The following is an 18,383-nucleotide window of genomic DNA, read 5'->3' on the forward strand; positions in this document are numbered from 1 at the left end:
CTATCGAATTTGCGTGGCGACGAATAGCTAGTCCAAAAAATGTAATGAGGTCGTTAATAACCTTATCAGTAAGTTTTCCAGCCCCTTTCCACCAATGCCTTTGTGATTCTTCTTTGCATTTCTAAGCCGCGTTCCCATTCTTTTCTCGACATGTCCTACGCATTCCTTTTTTACTACCACGTATATTTTATTATTTGCAGAAATTTGCAGAATTACCGGAGAAAACTCCAGCAAAATTCAATATACAATATGCAAAACTTGTCGCAATTCGAACATCCATGTTCATGCTTGCTAAAAGTTACTTTGCTGATGTTGATGCAAAGTCCTTTTTCTTCTCTGATAAGTATCGATAGCCATGAAATACTCGTTTTTTAGTGCGAGCATGACGTTGAACGTTAAAGCCCCTCCCTTCGTACGATCCATTTAAAAAAATCACTGAACACACAATACTTAATAATAATAATCGTTGGCACAACAATCCATATTGGATCAGGACCTTGAAGTGTGTTAGAGCACTTCATTCAAGACCGTAACGGTACACTAGGAGGCAATGTGGTCAGCATTGCGCTCGCCCGAGATTATTACCCTGATTTGACTCAGGTACTCATTCACAGCTGAGTCGACTGGTATCCGACGTCAAATCACGATACAAATCCCACTGTCGCCAGCGAGATTTGAACCGCGACCTTCCGTACGACAGCCTTGTGCTCTAACCACTCAGCTACCCGGACACTACTTACAACAAAATATAACTGAGTATAGCTTGGATGCCTTTCAGTGCTCACTCTAGACTGGATTATCCTTTTTATTCCAAACAGCAAATAAGTTTAGACAATTGATTGGTTTTCCATCTTTTTATATTTATACCCGTGTTCGAATTTATAAGACTCAGGTAAAAAACTACCAGGTAAAAAAAGATTCGATGCTCTTTCTCATCGAGTACTCTAGCCGCGGCTGCAAACTCCTTGCCTGTTTAACACTGTAATTTCTGAACGACTCGGAATATCGGAAAATCCCTTTGCCCACATATTCTCCACTATATATAGATACAATTCATGCAAACAAAAAAAAATCGATTTTTCCAACCCGACACACGGGATGACCCCCTTAAAGACCCCACAAGCTATAGTGCTTCAAAATGGAGCGATTTTCGTGTCATAATGGTGGTTTAATTTTGAAACTCCGCAGAGGTAAAAGAGTGTGTGAGGGAGAAGCCGTTACGTCTTTTAAGAGGTTTTCAGAAATTTACTTTTCTTCCATATATATTTTGAAAACAGTATATGTTAGGTGTGTCAGGTAATATTTACGAAGTTATAACAAATAGAAGAGCAGGCGTCATGTTGACATGCATACAAAATTAAAACGATAAACGCGTTTTTCTCAAAACCACATTTTTTGAACTGTTGCGAAGCACAACTAAAACTCCGTTCAATCGATCAGACTCAACTTTCTACACAATATTCTACACATTAACAGTTCTGATCCGAAAAACGGTTATGTATTTTCGTTAATAATTTCTTATTTTTATTCTGGATTTTCAATGCAAAAGTCACCCGATTTTTGAAGATGTTTCTTTATAATATTTTAACATTTAGTAAGGTAGGGGAGACCATTTGAATTTTTGATTTCTGATTACTACAAATGGAGGTATGCTTCCCGCCAGCACCACAACTTTTTTTAGAAGAACCTATTAACACCGTAGAAAACGATTACATTTATTTTAATTGCCATAAAATTGATATCGAAATTTTTTCAATTTTTATCCTTTTGTTTCTTCCTCCTGTCCTATGTGGATTACATTTTTCGATTATGGCAATATCCTGGTGGTTCCTCAAAATAACCAAGCTTCCATGAAGAAATCCAAATAACATTTTAGCATGTATGACATCTTACACTTACACCTTCACTTTTTCTAACATTTTTCTTCCGAAATTTTTCATATACTCCATTTAGCAATTCCCGTACAAGTCGGTGCTTTGAATTTAAAGGATTGCCAAAACCTTTATCCTTCACAATTTGCCTGATCTGTGTTCCCAAAAAATATTCCTCCTTTTACTGTCACCTCACTGAATTTCCGGAACCGTTCTGAGGTAGTGGAATACGACAGTACTTATATCGACTGATTTCACACAATATTCTAACAATAGGTTGTCAAATCTCCCTTCCATTTGACTTTCCCACGCTTTCATTTCTCCCTATAATACTTGGCAAAGGTCACTACTGAAAAATCGTTTTGTCACCTCTATGTTGATAAGATCATGTGGCACCATATTGCAGGATAAAATAACTAAATTCTGGTCTTGCATAAACGTATCCAATTATTTTAGAAACAAAAAATAATTTAGAACACCAGAAGCGACGCTCGAAGTATAAACAGTTTTCTGGGTGTACGACAGTTTCATTTGTACGTAGTTCCTAGCATATTCATATATGCCTTTAAACTCATGTCGCAAAATTTCATGTGTAATAGCCTTTCCTGAACTCACTTTTATTGGAACAAATATGGTATGGATGAAAAAAAGTTCGATTTCGACGAGCCCCCCGATTTCAGTTATCGTTTCTAAAGGTTTAAAACCCCTCATGAAACATTTCGAACAAGGGAGCTGCTACAGAATAAAACGGACAGATTCGGGTTTCAGCTTGAAAATAAACAGCTCCCAATATCAGGAAATGTTTCATGAGGAGTTTGGTTAGTTTAGTCTGGTGAAATTCACATTCACACACACATTCACAGGTTGTTAAGCGGTACTTTCAATAGAAATAAATTGAAGTCGATTTCGCAGCAAGGGTTCCGAAACCAAATATTATAGAAAATTGTTAGGGTTATCTAACCGGAATCGTTTACGTTAAATCCAAACAATTTCAGGATGCACAGGAATTAGAAACAACTACTACTTCTGCACTGGGCCAGATTTCGAGAAAATATTATTAAAAAATTGTATAAAAGTTTGTCGAAAAAAAGCTATTATTAAAAAGAAAGGATGCTCAATAAAATATTAAAATATCAAAAGGTTCGATTGTTTAAATTTGATTCTATAATGGCAGAAATATAAATTAGCTTATCTTTTTTACCCACCTAGAATTTATTATTCCATGTCTTACACTGAAAAACGTCAGGTAACTACTTAAGAAAATGTAGTGGAATGCCGTTACTCCAGATACACATATAGCTTCGAGGGATCTTTTTATCATTTCGTTAGAAACAGGATATCAGGACATCATTTTTACCGTGTGTAACTACTATATAGAACATGACCTAACGTTAACACAACCATCCTTTAATCCAAGCCTTGTACATAACTTGATGCAAATAGGAAACTTGCCAGACCTTCAAATAATTTCTGTGCAAACATAGCAACAACCTAGGATTTTACTCATAAAAATGATATATGCGTCGTTATCCGAAATATTTTCATTAGCCACTCACTTTTAAAGCTTTCTGTGAAAGAAAACCGATTTTAGTTCAATTTGTGTCTGTCTGTCTGTCACACCTGATTTATTCGGAAACGACTGAACGGATTGTCATGAAATTTGGTGAGAATATGTTGTCTGTGTGTCACTTTACATGCAGTGAGTATTGAGTTTAAATCACAGAATATGGTCATGTGGGTTTTCTAATGAAATAGCTACTACTTTTCGAAACTCATCTTATTTCTGATATTAGGTGAAACATAGGGGAAATGGAGCTCAAAATGTGAGCTCCAAAAAGTGAAACATATCTCGTTCTCAGAACCTATGAATGAAATCTAGGCCTCAAAATACATCCCATTCAGATATCTGCATAAATAAAGTTAATAATAATATATATTTTAATGTTTTACAAATTTATCCGAAAACTCCCCTTAAGTTCATCCTAGAATTACAAAATTTGACATCATAGGCGACAATATACGAGACAATTCTGCAAAGTTTGAACTCGTTCTAATTATTATTAACAAAGCTATAGAAGGTCAAATTTTCGCATTTCAGGTAAGTTTACTGTACCCTAAGATGTGTACAACGTCATCATCAACGGCGGGGTCCATTCGGTTATTTTCATTTTCCTTTTTTTGGCTTTGTATAGTTATTTGCTAATAACACTTGCGGATAGTAACCAATATAATAGACATCTGTGTACTTGGTTGCCAGCGGTTTTTAATTTACGTACGTAACATATACAGGTATGATTTTGTACACGAAGTAAATACGTGAAGATGCGTTAAATCAATTTAATCGTGCATAGAGAGTTTTTGACATAAGATGAACACAATACCCGAAACACCCAGCTTCTGGTATCCCGACTTGTTTAAATGAAAAAGCATCTGAGCAATTTCCCAACTACTTCAGTTTAATTGTTATTGACTTTTATCTTTTGCAAGCAAATGATATTAAGAACTTGGCATGAAATATCTGGCATATCATTTTAATCTGTAATGACTTTCAAAAGTAGGCAGCAATAAAATTATATCTTTCACGTCATGAAATTCACAATGTAAAGATAAGATAATTTCATGTTGTCATTATCAAGAGAGTAACGACTTGACTGGTTTCTGCACGCTATTACGGAATTATTTCTTTTATTAACAATCAATTGAAACCACAAAAATATAAATACCAATGCATTATTCAAATAGAACAAGAACGCAAGTTCATTTATTCTTAGCAATTGTTTAGAGTCCACAACGGCAGCAAAAAACACAGAAAAAATATATTTACTTACACAAGCATTGTGATTTCGAGATAATTTAATTTGCACAAAGTCCAAACCTTTCCAGCTTAGAGGTCATGCTTAACAATGCATTGTATTTACATAATAATTAGCAAATCGTAACAAAAAGTGAACTTAAATACATGAATACGTAAACCGGTCAAAGAACCAACGCAGGCAGCAAATGAAAGCTTAGTCAAAATTATATCATAAATTTACATAGTCAAATGATTATAATTGGCGTCAACAAATAGGCCAATATATAATATTTACCAGAAAGACCAATTATTATTTATGAAACTATCATATATACCTGCACATGATTCATGTTCTGCCATTCCATTAGTGACGATGGAAAATTCAAGTTTCATGAACTCTTGAAAGCCGACGCAATTTTATAACGATGTCAAATCAATCTAAATATAAATATCTGAATTCATAGAATGCCACATCTATTTTAAAATATACGCCGTCTATTCTGAGGCGCCACAAGAGTTTTTATGAATTTAGCACGTGGTAGCTATGACAGTTGCTCAATGAATTTGTGGCTTTTATTTAAGAGACTTCCTATCACTACTAGTTCGATGATAAATTGCATTTTAAGGTTTCAAGCTGTTATAGCTATAAAAAATATGAAGCACCACCAAGCAATAAATAACGTAATTTGTAATTTGTTGCGACATTTAAAGGAAGTTTGTGGTATAAAAGAATGATATCTCCAAATGTGTAAGGGAAAATTATGCTGGTCCTCATTTCATTTATTATCCCACATTCCAAAAATCAACTAACTTATCCTTTTATGTTCTAGGAGGCTAACATCCTTCACAAGCATAGAGCAGAATGTAGGGGAAAAAATTTGGTAAACCAAACCTTTGTACACCCAGTATTTGTAAGCATTTGTCTCCTGATAGTCTTTACTTAGGTTTCCAGAATTCAGATAAAGCGGAACTCTGACAATGGCAATATGGCATGCTTAGTGGCAATCGAGGTTTTTTAACGTTCCCATAGATCACTAAAATAACCATGCACCATCGATAGTGGTTAAAATAAAAAGCCATTCAACCATTCAGGATTTTTGGAAAAATTTGTATTCTACGTGTTTCTGGGGCGACCCCGATCTTAAGATAGTAAATTCCATTGCATGACATAGCCAACAATGAAGTTGCCGCGCTTTGGAAAAGCCTGACATATTCACTGCCATTTCTGCCTACTCATCAATACCTGTATGAGTACCTGACCAATGCTCTGCCTATTAATGTAGATAAGAAAAGAGTGTTGAGCCGTTTGGCTAAGAAATTGGGTTTTGTTGATATCCATCTTCTGCCAGATCATCTTCGGTAAGAGAGCAAGCAGGTGTTATCAAAGAAATAATATCGGCGACGCAATGCCAACCTTTTAGGTTGCGCTTTCAACTTCCAATTCCGCTGTGGTGTTACCTCGATGGTGCACGTGACATTATGTGCTATCATATGCCGCTCTAGAAATAACTATTAGTTTCTCCGTAATGCCAATCCTGCACAGAGCACTCCAGATTCACTCCCTTTTAACGCTATCGAAAGTTTTCTTGTAGCCGTTGAGAGAGCAGGTAAAGTGGAAACCTCCTGGCCCCATGCAGGAGAATCCAAAGAGAAAATCAGCCTGCTTCTGGTTGATCCACCTCCCGAGCGTTCTATAATTCGCTTCGATACGTCCGATCAACGCATCAATGCGAATTACAAAACTATTGTTACTCATATTTGGAGGGTTCCTTGTCAAAACAATGATAAAAACCAAAACAAACAACCATCGATTTACAATGGATAGGAACAAAATCGAAGTGATGACGGAGTGCTCGGAAAACGGGAAAATGAGGGAAGCAAAAGAAAGAGTCGGATTACTTAGTATTTAGAGCACTAAGCTAGAAATAAGAGGAGCTACGAGAGGTTGTTTTCAAATTTCACTGATGGCAGGGGGTTTTGTATCGTTATTGGATATCGGATACCAGCCGAAACAACTGTAAATGAGTAACTGAGTCAAATCAAGGTAATAATTACGAGCGAGCGCAATGCTGACGACCTTGCCTGCAGTGTACTGCAGCTTTGTTATATACCACTACGGTCTTGAACGAAGGACTTCACGCTTCAATGGGATTGCTGCACTAGCGATTATTATATCGGTGAAATAGCTGCATAAGGATGTAAGTGGAATTTATGATGCTATAATATCGCTACGGCAAATATCGAGAGAGAAACTAAATCACAGAAAGCTGGAGGGAGAATATCGGAATCGCTGAAATAGCCACAAACCTTAACATTAATATCGGCCCCTATAGTTGTAGCGAACAAGATATGTGAGAAAAAAACCTATCAAGTGACATAATCTGTTTCCGAATAAATCGGGTGTGGCCAACAGACAGACAGACGGACAGACAGACACCGACTCGATTCTAATATGGTTTTGTTTCACACAAATCCTTAAAAACCAATGCTGTTAATGTCATGTGGTGATCATGAGGTCCTTTCGAAATTGATAATTAGATAGCTAGGCTTAATCATCAATATTAAATTTAGACTATGCGCGAGGTAACAAAGGCTGGTTCAGTTCTAGTAAGAATGATGTCTAATCTCTCCTGGCAACTACGCCAAAGCAAGTTCAGCAGATAGGCCAACTCTATTGAGAGTGTGTATAGTATGTATGTGTAGGTATAGAAAAGAATTGAAGGAGTATGTGGTTACCCGTCCTTGGACTTGTTGAGCAATGAAAATATTCATTGGAGGAAAGGAAAAATCAATATGAAAATTTCCAGGTTATTTCTCTGATATCAATAATGGAGAATGTTTCCGACACCATATGTCCCTTCCTCCTCAATTCGAAAGTTCCATTTAAATGGAATATATATCACTAGCGTCCATTGCAATTCAAATCAATCATTACCATGTTATCATTCCCATGTGCTTGACTTCATTAAATTCGGCCTTCACAGAATGTCGTACTCTTATTTGTATTGTATTATTTTTTATTTTGTAGTGCTTGTGCTCAACAAGGCCAAACTTCGAGTTGCTTACATGTTGATGATCAACTTAATCGACGCTAATGCTTCAAAAATGGTTATGGTGCCTTTAAGAGAATGTGGAGATTTGAATTATGATTAGTTTATTCGTTTCTAAGTGCGTTGAATGTAGCTGCTGGTCATTAATTTTAATGTTCAGAATGAGAGTTACAATAAAGCATTTCAGCGAAATGTGGAATAAATATCTCAAAATTCTCGAAGGGTCGCATGAGCTCATGGAGACGTGCAATGTGTAGCTCGCTCTGGAGTCAGGAATATGAGATTCACTTGACGATATACACAGTTCTATTTGCATATTCCCTTCATACCTAAAACGAACTTTGCACTAACCGGATAGTTTCTTCATTAATTATTCAAATCTTCGAATGACTTTGCTTTGACCTATCTAAACTTATGATTGATTTCATATAACGCATCACATTAGATATATGGAAGTGTATTAAGACCTGTCAAACACAGCACTGACATTCGTTGGAATCGCAAACAATCCTATGAAAATGATAAATTTATTTCAAAAAAGAAACGCTTGCAGCATCCGATTAATAATTAGATTTTAAATTCGCCCGACACCCATCGTTTACTGTTTACCGTATTGATAAGGGTTACGCTACTTCTATTAAGCACATTGTGATCTCAAAGCATTAAAAATGTGATTTTGAATCGGACGAGGAGGGTCACGAAAAGGCAGAAAAAAAATGAAGATGTGTAACTATAATAATCACTCAATGAAATGCGAACCGAACTGACAAGAAATAGCCAAATGAGATCAATGCTGATCTACCATTGATAAGTGTTTAGATAGAATGGGGGACATCCAAAGGTTAAAAATTGGTCAGCAAAACGAAAGAGAGATTACGATAGTATAAAAGTGTAATTATCGTATATATATTCTCCTCGAAGAATATGGACTCCATTCGGGAAGCGAAGACGAAGGAGAAGTGCGCATAGTGTGAAAATCGTGTAGAAGCTTTATCAGACACCAGCGAATACAAAGAAGACAACCTGCGAAGATCCCAGGAGAAATAACTCTACTATGCAATCAACTACAATGGGAAAACCTACACCGAAAAAAGAAGGAATGAACCTCTGCCTTATCAAACCGAACAATGAGGAGATAAGATTGAGATCCCTTAAGATAGGAAGTTAAATCTATCAGTTCTTTCCAGTCTAAAAGCCACATACACCCTGAAAACAAGGCAAAGGGAGGACTAACGGTAAAACGAGATTTCCTAAATGTAACCAAACCTCAAGAAAGGAATCGCATGGGTCATTTTTAGAGAATAATAACTGGTCACTGTCAGCACCCCCAGGAAAACAGCAAATCCACTTTTTCAGTTAAAGCAAATAAAGATCGAGTAGACCATCTGGGGTGCACAGAAAAGCGGTTCTGACCCGTTATTTCATCTCAAATCTTGTCACGGCATCTTCCATATATACTGGCAATAAATGAAATTGTTAATTTACGTATGAACTGCTTCCGACTTCTGCATATTGCACAGAGTACAAGAGGTTAAGACGAATTAATTCTTAGACTCGCAGAGTATAAAGCCACGACTAAACAACTTTGCTACGAAATCAACATCCAAAAGCAGTTTGCTGATAGGAGTTAGTAGGAAATATTAACAGGAGCCATGGGGCTTCAGGTATAAGTTCCATGGAAAAAGCTAGGACAGAGGAAATTCTGCTCAGGTATAGCATTAATGCCGGAGCATCACACGACTCAATGCTAGAGTTATAATCGATAAACATTATTTATGCATGTATGTAGCATCGTGGAGCGATATGTGTACGAGATACTGATTGTGATATCCGAAAAACACAGGAGAACAGAAGAAGTTGGTTCCATATTGAACAATGTTTAGGGAAGAATATCTATTTTAAATGAAAATTATTTTTACTAGCAATTCCACAAAGTTCCTATATTTAGGAAGATCTACTTCGCTGATTCCCCTTACCATTAAGTGGAAAGTAAAACTCTAAGGGCTAATCGTCGTCATATGGTTTGTGAAAAGTTACTTCATAAGGAAAATGGAAGTGGATGCTCGATGAAAAAAAAGATGTCCCTGGATCTTGCAAATCTTTTCTCTTCATAGATCTCAGTTAACCCAAATGAAACACTTCTTTTTGTTGGTTGTTAGGTAAGAGGTAAGGCATCTGATAAGCTGCCACTACCTTCAACAAGCCCGTAGTTCAAATTAAAAAAACGGATGCATTTTGCCTAATAAAGAATGTACTAAAAAATTGAGGGTGGGGCAGATATGACTGACTCTGCTTAGGTCAGTTTAGGCAGTTTCATTGGTTATACTTACACATTACATTGCTCTGCGGCATGCATATCGGTAAAGTCATCAAGTATTAAAGCGCCCACAAACGACGAACCAAGTTGGTGACCAAGTTACCGGTTTGTTTACCACACACGCAGCAACCGACCCTGCAACTTCATTTCGTTGCGAGATTTCGAGGAGTGCACATCGTCGCGCCGTAAGGGTCATTACGATGCGAGATGTTGAAGAGTGTACGTCGTTGCATCGTGAGCTTCGCTATGTTGCTCTCTACGTGATTGAGAACAACCGGATTTTAACCAAAACAATAATCTTTATGTTCAGCTTGAAAGCCATTAATTGACTAGTTAGTTTCAATTGCAACGAAAAAGTAACAAATCTAATGTGAGCTGAGTCTAATATTATGTAGGCAGGCTATCAAAAAGATCCTTGTTTGTTGTTTTTTAGTTCCGATAAGCCATGCATTCTTATTGGAATTTGGCATTAGTTTATTGGAACTGATATGTTACATTATTTATGCATTCCAACATCTTATTTACTAAATCTTATTGAATGTTTGTGTTGGTTTGGCGTCGTGAGCATGTAAATGTCAATAATGAAAATAAACTTAATATTAAATACTCGTACTTCCTATTTGCAAGTTAATTTCACTTTTCAATATCTTGCGTTAGGCTACATTTTTACAAATTACCGCACTTTGTGTATTTTCTAGCTTAAGTGTAAATATGCCTCCGGTTTTTAAGGTTTCCTGTAAAACAAAACCTTATTTCTAATTGCCAACATACCTCGGGCTATCATTAGCAATTGTTGCACCGTGGTTTTTGATACCAAATGCTTGTAATGCATTAAAAAGATCTTTATGAAAGAGTTCATGCGGCTTAGGAAGGTGATAATGCTGATATAGGAAGTGTAGATATAAATATATCTGTGTCATCTTTCACCAATAGGTTAGTTAGGATTTGGTTTATCAACTTCTTATTTTTATGTGTCCATAATTTAATTTAATACAATTTTAAGAAAGACAAAGGAATTAGCGGCCTATGATCCACTTGTTAATTATCCTATCTTAAATGATGTTTGATTTCGTGTTGCATCTTAATTAACTTCTTAATTTCAAAGAATGAACCAAGTTGGTAACGAGGTTACGGTTCGTTTGCCACACAGGCAGCAATTGGTCCTTCAACTTTATTTCCATGCGAGGTCTCAAGGAGTGCACATTCGCGCATCGTGAAAGTAATTACGTTTACATTGTCGTGAACTGGAAGTGAGTGGTTGAGTTGGACGTATTTGTAGTGGATCTTATAAATTGTGCAGTTGATAAAATAAAGATGTGTGAATTTGAAAAGGGCCTTGTTATATGTCATAATAGACGGACTATGTAATGATCACATACAAGAACCAACCCCATTAAAGAGGAGAAGGGTTTGGTCGAACAGTTGGTATTTAAATCGGCCTGAATTATCGCATTCGAACTTGTTGAAAGAGTCGGAAGTTAGTGCACCCAGTGACTTCAAGAACTTTTTAGGAATGGACAGTCAAACGTATAATGAGCTATTGCGAAAAGTGAGTCCATTATTTAAGAAACGGGAACAAAATACAGAACAACATTATTAATTACGAGGCATGTGCTGCACCGGAATTCCACCTACACAGACATGCGTCGTCTACTTGCTATTAAAGAACCTAATAAAATTATTAAGGTAAACCAGAGGGATCAGTGTTCTTTCAAGTAAAATTACTTTATAATTAAGGAAGCATAAACGTAAACGTGTATTCACGTAAACATCCTTTCTTTAAGAGTTAATATAAACATATACAAATAATTAACGGTGGGAATCAGCCGTACGAAAGAACAACTCCCTCTTTTTTATAAGAAAGTACATCCAGTATAAATCGGCTATTGTTGCTCAACTCATAGAATCTAATTCTGGAACAAATAAACAAATAGTCACATACTTCTCCAAAATCGAAAATAAACGCTTTAAAATGTCCTTCTAAGCTTTGGATAAACGATAAGGGATCCTAATGAGATACTAGTAATTCTCATATCTTAATTCAAATACATGTAGTTATGTCGCCACATACCAATGTAGGCTTCACTACCCTAAACACTTGTTCAAACGAAAATTATGAACCATTCAATTGAACGATAAGAAATTCAAAGTGCATTCGAAGCGTCATAAACCAATAATAAAATGTATGAAATATCAAATGCACATCTGTTTGGATATTCAAGGATAAGGAACATCATAAGATATCACAGAACATGTCTTTATATTCCAAACAAGGCAAACGCATTTGAAGGAAAGAATATGAGCGAACAAGTAAGAAGAAAACTAAGACATTATCGTAATGAACTTGTAGCGACCGGGTCATTTAAAGTTTTCCACTTTAATTTTAAATAGTTATAATCATATATCAACAGTCCTCCATTTCCAATCCTACCCCCCAAACACCCAAACAACACCGCATACAATATACGACGATGCCACAACAATGGCTTCCTAGATAATGATAATGATAGCAATAAGAACTGGCAGAATCATTGAGAATGTAATTAAGAAATAATCGAACGCATATCAAATCATATCATCATTCATCATATGATGTGAACGTCTCAAGCGTTCGCAGCACATTAAAATCGCTCGGAAGCTCTTCAAATGATCAAGCACACACCGAACCGATTCGTAACCGATTCACATTTGGAGACCATGCCCACAAAATATCAAAACACTTTGAAGTTTCTACCTAACCTGAGTTTGTATGGAGAATTTCTCCGCAGACGTGCAACCGCACTGTAACCGGAAACTTGGTTCGTCGTTTGTGGGCGCTTTTATGAACACGACCACTTCTATTTTTAGATAAACTACCACCCAGTAATTTGTCCCAGAACCCGGTATCCATTACGGGCGAATATTCTTGCACAATGTAGTTATTGTCATACGATTTTTTAAGGTTCATTAAAATCGGTTCGGTGTCCGCCTATCTGCCTGTTTGTCACACCCGATTTACTCGGAAACGGCTGAACCGATTGTCACGAACTGTGTTGAAAACACGTAAAGATGCGTCAGATCAATTTAGATGCGCACATATATATTGTGTGCATCGTCATGCGGCACTAGACACTGTTTGTTTATTTAGGATGAATACAGTATTTATGTTGTTAATATGTATGTACATATGTCTATCTTGGCGTTTGGCAAAATATGACGGAATATTTTGTATTCCTAGTTATCTACGACTGGAAAATCGTGCATGGAGAGTTTCTCATATGAGAGGAATACAAACCCTTTATACCCGAAGCACCCAGCTTACGGTATCCCGACTTGTTTTTAATTTGAAATCCATTTCACAGACTTCGATAGATGCAGGATATAAGAAATTTTATTGTATTCACCGAACCAAAGCAACTAAAGACTGGTATGCAAGTGCCAAATATCCGCATGGATTATATTTCCACCAAGAGAGGGGATAAAACTGCATTTAAACAAATTACAAAAGAACATACGGAATTGAGAGAAATACTTTTAGTCTACCTCATGCAAAAGTAAACAAAATAAAGTATAGGTAAGTTCAGTTGTAATCAGCTTCCATCATCCAAGTTTGTTGTCATTAATTCTATCGTAAGTTTCACACATGAATAAATTTCATTCTCACATTTCACCGCACCTGTCCTCATCCGATACTATTTCAGTTATTTCCAAAGTGCCAACGGCGCCAACAATGTCTCTTCCTACTCACGTCCAACCTAACAATCGACTGTTATTAATCACATCATGCAAAAAACAGCCACATGCCTTGCTTTACTTGCGTTAAATCGTATTTAAGAGGTTTGCAATCGATTCTGTATTATTTTTCAACACGAACTTGAAAAAGATGGGAGACAATACGATTAATCCCAACAGTCTATTGGAAAGCGTTTCATGTCCCGTGATTTTCTAGCAGTTTCAAAATATTCAACGCAAAATCCAAGGGGGTTGATTTCGCTTCTTTACTCAATCATGGGAAATAAACACCAAGTAAATGGCCATGTATGTTGTTCTTTATGATTGCGGACTTCATGTGGTTCCTCTGTTCGTGGTCTTCTGCAAGTGATACCTTGGATTTCTCACGCGACTCCATGGAGAAAGTTCTGATTGCATTAATCAACGACCATCCCAAATAAGGAAAACCGGAAAAGCTCTGGGACAAGTACTCTTCTTTGTGTGGAACGAGAGTACGACTAGTATAGCTGGCAAATCACCTTAAAACTCCATATTTCAGTTACTAAAATATTGAAAAATAACATCCACAGACACTCTCAGATTATGGGAATGCACAGGAGGTGATACTTTGTGCATAAACTTTCATAGAAATTAATCGCTTATCAATGAACACACACCGGCTAGATTTAACACTAAAATTTCTATTTTCTTGAAACCCAGACATGATAAATATGCATGTTTCATACAGTCCATTTTATATGCGAAAACTTATTACAATTAAGATAAAATGAAGTGGAAGTCATGAGGCCCAATCGCACGTTCTCTTTCGACTTGGTGTCCATATGCATACTTGAAGTTACTTAGACTTAAACGGCACTGGATTCTATCTAAAATGCATTGACTAAACCAGCCAACAGGTTTAAAGATTTATTGGTGCGCCGATTCGAAAAACTTTATGTAGAAATCTGACTTACAGCAATGCGGCGGCCGGCATATTCTCGGTACGAGTCAGCCAACCAACCGTTCAACCTCCAGCCAGGTGAACATAACTACGTATGTACGAACGAGTCAGTAGGTAAATCAGAAAGTCCTACTCAAATTCCATAACCGGAAAAGGTATCTGCACCAGATTTGGCGATGCAAGAGTACATAGAGTGACACAACATGTATTGTACATTATCCAGGGGTCCATTAAGGCCACATAAAAATTCCTTCCTGGCCTATTGTTCATTTAAGTAAGATTAATTTGTTGCTATTTGTACTCTTCAATGCTATTAGCTGCTACTTGTATCTCGCTTGATTTCACCAATTCAGTGCAAATTGAAAGTAAATACGCACATTTTCAGTCGAATTCAAAGTTTTTATATAAATTTGTTCGGCCATAAACGTTTAGACGGTATTTTACTTGAGGCAGGAACGGCGGGGAAGCATTTTGAAAGGATTGAATGTATTTAAAGAATCTGTCGACCGACAACTTAAAAAAGTGATAATGTCTTTGAAGTTTGAAAATAAAAGTGACAACAGACAGCAATATCGAGGATAGCAAGCTAATCACTAATGAAAGAAGCAATTCCACCTACCATCATTTTCTTAATAATAGTGACATTTCCGCCAAAACTCCGCCATGCTATTAACATAGTATGCTGGTCCCAAGCCCAGGTAAAGGAGGAGGGTTTGAGGCAACGTACTCTGTACTATCCTCAGTAAAACAAAAATAAAATGCTGAGATCAGGGAAAGATATAAATAGAGTATAGTTGAAGTTATTCTACTATGCTAAATCCTACCTGATCTCTCTTGGTGAAAGGCCCCGCGACAGGTCGACCAAGAAAATGCATACAATGTCGCTACAAACATGATGATCGGATTAAGTCAGAGGCCTCGGAGAAATGCTAGGGCGTCCACCTCAGTCGACGCGGCAGGACGCGCCCCGGTCCTGTAAAGAAATGGGCAAGGGTTCTTGACGCATGGACGGCGTCAGGACGTAAGCAAGTTAGTCCGCACACAACGAACAAAACAAATACGTGTCTGCACGCTAAATGTTGGTACCCTAACTGGAAAGACCGAGGAACTCGCAAGAGCCCTTCGGAAAAGGTGCATTGACATCTGCGCTCTGCAAGAAACCCGATGGTCTGGTGCCAAAAGCTGCGACATTGAACGCGAACGCGGTAAAAATGACTACAAACTTCTCTATTTTGGTAACCCACACACTCAATATGGTGTTGGCATTGCCATCTCAGAGGGTTTCCGTGATGCCATTAAAGAAGTCGAACGATTTGATGATCGGCTGATGAAGCTCACCATTATATCAGCTGATCGCACTATTCACTTCTTCACCGCGTATGCACCACAGACAGGTCGACTTGATGCCGAGAAAGATGCCTTCTGGCAACTTCTCGATGAAAAGACTTGTCACGTGCCTGCTGATGATTACATAATCATTGCCGGCGACCTTAATGGTCATGTGGGTCAAAAGGCAGACGGTAACAGGTGCCATGGGGGAAAGGGGTTCGGAGCGCGCAATGAAGGTGGCGAGCGTATAATCGATTTTGCGGACACCCATGACCTTGTACTTATGAATACATGGTTCATCAAACGATTGTCTCATGTTCCCACATTTTATAGTGGGAACAATAAAACGCAAATCGACTATATTCTCATAAGACGCCAACATTTTACCACTGTCACTGATTGCAAAGTCGTTCCCTATGAGACCATCGCACCTCAACATCGGCCGTTGATTGCTGTCCTGCGAATTAAGCCACCGATAAAACGGCGTGAGGAACGCACTGGCCCGCCACGCATTAAATGGTGGCGATTTGATGAGAAGAAAGAAGAAACGATCTCACTCATACGATTGCCAACCATTACGAATGTGGAAGAATCATGGAACCAAATGAAAGACACGATCCACAAAGCGGCCTCTGCAACCCTCGGGGTCACCAAGCCGGGTAAGCGGTACATCAACCGAGATACTTGGCTTTGGAATGATGATGTTGAAATGAAGGTCCGTGAAAAGAAACGCCTCTACCACAAATTTCTCGACGATAAAACGCCTGCTAATTGGCAAATTTATAAGAATGCCAACCGGGATGCAAAGAAAGCGGTCGCTGTCACCCGAGCGAACCATTTCAAAAATCTTTACGATAAACTGGACACTCGGGATGGCGAGAGAGATCTGTATCGACTTGCTAAAAGCCGTGATGAACGCACACAGGATATCGAACACTTCTGTTGTGTAAATGACAAGAACGGTACTTTGCTTACCGACCGTCGAGCCGCAACGGATAGATGGCGAGAATACTTCGAGCAGATTTCAACTGAAGAATTTGCTCATCCTCCACTTCCACAATCATTGCCGACATTTGGAGCAGTTCCACCAGTCAGCGCAACTGAAGTCGAGGAGGCAATAAAACAAATGAAATCGGGGAAAGCAACAGGACCTGACGACATCGCATCTGAGCTCTGGAAAGCAAAGAGCTGGGACCCAACACCGTGGCTGAGTGAATTCTTTAACCGGGTTATTCAGGAAGGAAGAACACCATTTGACTGGCAAGAAAGTACCACTGTTCCAATATGGAAAAAGAAAGGTAGTCCAGCAGAATGTTTAAATTACCGTCCGATCCGGTTACTTTCCCATACCATGAAGATTTTTGAACGCATTCTTGACAACCGTATTCGCGAAATCGTTGAAATAACCGTGAATCAAGCCGGATTTGTCAAGAACTGTGGAACTACTGACGCAATACACGCTGCGCGGTTACTCATGGAGAAACACCGTGAGAAGCATCGCCCTCTTTACATTGCCTTTCTTAATCTAGAGAAAGCGTTTGACACGAACTCATCTGGTATGCTTTACGACAACACTTCGTGCCAGAAGAACTCGTGCGCTGGGTTCAATTGCTCTACCATGATCCGAAAAGTAAAGTTCGAAGTATGATGGGTATATCAAAACCGCTTCGTGTCTCTGTTGATATTCATCAAGGAACCGCCCTCTCACCACTCCTCTTTGTTCTTGTTATGGACACCGTCACACGGGATATCCAACGTCCAGCGCCCTACACACTGCTTTATGCAGATGATGTTTTCCTAGCATCTGATACCAAAAATGATCTCGAGCAACTTGTTCAAAAATGGAATGATCGCCTCATGCAACACGGTCTCAGATTGAATTTAAACAAAACTGAATTTTTGACGACCGATCCCCATGAAACAGGCACAATCACTGTCAGCGGCAGTGATCTGCCCAGAACTGAGCGATTTAAATACCTCGGGTCAACGCTATCAGCCAATGGAGAACTGCGTTATGAAATTGCTTCACGCATTAACGCAACCTGGATGAAGTGGCGTTCCACAACTGGTGTCCTTTGTGATCGACGTATCAACGAACGTCTCAAATCTAAAATTTACCGCAATGTCGTCCGTCCAGTCGCTCTCTATGGTTCTGAGTGTTGGCCGACTATAAAAGACAATGAACGGCGTCTTGCGGTAATGGAGACGAAGATGCTACGTTGGACTAGTGGCGTCACATGTTTAGATCACATTCGAAATGAGGATATCCGCGATCGTTATGGGGTTGCACCGATCGTGGAAAAGTTGCGAGAGAGGCGTCTTCGATGGTATGGTCACGCAATTCGTGCAAACGAGAATTCACTTGCAAAGA

General features: G+C 38.2%; 1 protein-coding gene across 9 annotated transcripts in view; it reads right to left on the reverse strand.

The window, feature by feature from the left end:
* Positions 1-18,383, reverse strand: part of LOC119647086 (SUN domain-containing ossification factor) — a 159,447-nt gene that overhangs the window by 66,572 nt on the left and 74,492 nt on the right. The gene's annotated exons all lie outside the window — the stretch shown is intronic.

The sequence above is a fragment of the Hermetia illucens genome, chromosome 1 (genome assembly GCF_905115235.1).
Source record: "Hermetia illucens chromosome 1, iHerIll2.2.curated.20191125, whole genome shotgun sequence".
Classification (NCBI taxonomy): Eukaryota; Metazoa; Arthropoda; class Insecta; order Diptera; family Stratiomyidae; genus Hermetia; species Hermetia illucens.